The sequence below is a fragment of the Austrofundulus limnaeus genome, unplaced genomic scaffold (genome assembly GCF_001266775.1).
Source record: "Austrofundulus limnaeus strain Quisiro unplaced genomic scaffold, Austrofundulus_limnaeus-1.0 Scaffold69, whole genome shotgun sequence".
NCBI lineage: Eukaryota > Metazoa > Chordata > Actinopteri > Cyprinodontiformes > Rivulidae > Austrofundulus > Austrofundulus limnaeus.
The window spans coordinates 1,321,055-1,324,481 of NW_013952471.1; positions in this window are offsets into that span (position 1 = coordinate 1,321,055).

A 3,427-nucleotide genomic window follows, 5' to 3' on the forward strand; every position below is an offset into this window, starting at 1 on the left:
ATTTTGTACAAAATGTGCAGGGGGGCCATGAAGGCACACCTAAAAAACTTGTTCAGTAAAAACCTGCCTGAATCTGAATCATGTCTGTGTTTTCTAAAATCATTTTGCTGTAGAAGCTATCTTAATTTGGGTTTACTCCAAATTTGAATTAAAACCTGTTCAGTTATTCAGCTATTGAGATATTTTGCTGACATGACAGCCAAAAATATGATTATATTTGAAAAATGAACATTTCGTATGAAAGTGAAGGCTGAACTCTGGGTGCTGAATGATGACGTAGCTGAAACTGAGTTTGGTACATCTAAAACAAGCAGAAGGCAAGCTTGAAGAGAACAACAGCTGAGAGCTAAATTTGACCAGGAAAATGCCAAAAGCTGAAACCATTAGAGCACTACCAACAAGCTTAAACAAGTAAAACAATATTTAAAAATGAAAACAACAAAACAAGCAGCAAAACAGAAGCTAAATGTGTAAATCAGTAGCTTAGGGCTAAAATTAACAAAATATAATCTAAATGGTAAAATGACCAAAACTACAGTTAAAAAGTTACAGTTAAACAGTTAAACCAGCCGAACAAAAGTTTAGCAGGATTAGACTGAAGCAGATTAAAACACATCAATGGTTGCAAATGAAATAAGGATATCTCAATGTTTTTCTGTAAAAAAAAAAAGTTAAATAAAATTAAATGTTTAGAAAAATATAAAAGTTTTGAAATCCAAAAGAACCTCTAAACTGGCAAAGACCAATTTAAAAGTTKACTAAGAGTTCACAAAGGAAACAACTGCTTTTTAATTCCTATTTTTCACATTTAAATCATTAAGTTGGGATCTATATAAAGTGGAACTAAAAGMTTTGGTCTGAATATTGTAACTCCACAAGCCCCTCTTTCACCTCTTTTCTGAAGTGTGTCTCAGATCAACTCGTTTTGAGGCTGTCTCTTTAAATGTAAATGAGTTGCTTCACTCCAGAGCAGTCCATTTTAGTTTGATGAAGGGGTTTACGACTATATAGCGGTGCACAAACCTTTTTATTTACAAATGAATTAAAAGTTGTCCCTCCAGCCTCACATGTTGGGGCCAGAGTCTGACCCAGAGCCAGTGGAGAATGAAGACAATCAAATTGGTTAGTTGGTAATTTGATGTTCAGAAGTAGTTCAGAAAATGTAGTAGAGAATAGAGAAAACTGAAAGAGTTGAAAAATGTGACCCAAACAGAATATAAAGGTATCGACGCAGCACGGAGAGACTAAATTCACTAAAGGCCTCCAGCTCTTCCTCCTGATTCAGTGTTCAGAAGCTGTTTCAGAGCTTATTTGGTTTCAGAAAAACTCACTAATAACCTGGGTCAGTGCCAGTGTTAGACACACTTTCCTGTTTTTTTTCTTCCACGGACAGAGTTCAGATGAAATAACAGATTTATATTTAGACCTTGAATAAAAACTTAAAAAACTGGATGGGTCTGAGGGCAATCAGAATAACGCAAGAATGGTGTGTTGTCAGAGCAAACATAGACTCTGCTCTGTTTACAGYGACATTGCTCCTAAACTCAGTCGAACTTTTCATGCTGTGCTTATTTTGACCAAAGTAATCAGTGGCTTTACACTTAACACTGAACACGTAATTACTTTTGGAATCAACTAAATTCATGGTTTTTTTTTTTTACCAGGAAACAAAGTACACATGTAAAGAAAAACTGCCTTGGCTTTTGCAAAGAAAACACAAAAACAAGTAAAACCCTAAAACCTGAGCTTTTATTTTTGAGCACAAGCTGTAGAACTCCAGAAAGTTGATATTAGGGCAACAAAAGGAGACAGAGGTGGACTCCTACATGAAAACACAAAGCAGAAACAATTGTCCACTGGAACCTTTAAGTCCATTTCTATGTAAAATAAATAGAAAAAATAAAAACATATTTAAATAAACTGTAAGAGTATAAGATACCAAACACGAACATGAATCATGGCCCTTGTGACACAAAACCTTAAATAAAAGATGTTTCTGGAAAATGTATTAAACATGTATAATTCATGGACAAAGTGCAGATAAACCATTCAAGTGCTGCTGTCGTGGTTTATAGATGGTTCGAACTCAGAATGCAGACTCAACACAAAGAGCTCGAAGAAATACCTAAAAAGAAATATTATCAGCGCAAAGTGCTGACGTGGCAGAAAAAGCTTCTWACAAAACMACTGAAGCAAACAGCAATGAGCACGAAGAACACAAAGAGCATGAAGAGAAACACAGTACAGAGGAGAATAGTAGTACATTTACTTTGTTACAGTACTGAAGTAATTTTAAAGGATTCTTTTTAAATAATAACTTTTACTTTTTTTGTTACATTCAAAACCTAAAAATTATACTTTTACTTCTTTACTGTAAAAATGAACACCTTTAAAAGTACTTTTACTTTTACAATTATTTGGTGTTTTTTTATGCTTACTTAACAATTTTGTTATCAGCAAAGTTCATTTTTACCAGTCATTTTCTGTTTAGACATGTTTATTTTTACTTAGTTATTTTTTTCAAGTACTTCTTATACTTTTGCCACATTGATGTGTACAACCAATAATGTACCACAGATACAGAGACAGAACTACAGTAATAAACCTTATTAAAAAGAAATATACCTCAAGTACATGTCATTAAGTAGACTTAAGTATATTAAAGTAAATTTCCTCAAATGTACTTTTATTTACCTTATTCTACTTTTAGTATATTATTTTATTATAAGCCAAGAAACATGAACTTTTGTTGAGTATAGCTCTGCTAAGTACAAAAAAAGTATACTCTTATTTCTAGTATACTTAAAGGACACTTGCATACTTTTGGTAAGGGCAGGGCTGATGAGGAAGTGGAGACCCCTGGACAGAATGACACCTGGGACAGGTGAGAGTTGGCAGAGCTGCAGCAGAAAACCAGAAACAGGTTCTTTAATGAAACAGCTGACGTGGATCACAGTGCATTAAATGTGTGACAGACGTCTCTGATAGTTTAAATAAAATTTGTTCTTTATAAACTTTAGGATCTTATGAACAATAGAGACAAACTCATGCACACACAAAGTAAGAGGATTTAATCAGCTGCATTAAATAAGCTTCAAAACTTTGTTCCCAGAGTACCTTCAGAGGAAATGTGAGCTGAATTCAGCCGAGGACAGCAGGTGAATTAGGACCGGACAATGAAACGGTACAGATGGTTCTGCTGCTGGCGGTGTTCTCGGTCCTCTTCAGTCTTGGTTCTTTGTGTCCTTGTGAGGAAACTGAGGAGCACCGTGACCTCAGAGCAGCAGGATCTTTTCAGATGAAATTAAACAGAAAAAGAAAGTTTTTCATTTCTGGCATCAGTGACCTGTTGTGAGTTTCCTGTCCAAATGTTCTCACAGAAAAGATAAACACATTTCCTGAAAATACAATAGGAGCCCCCCCCCCC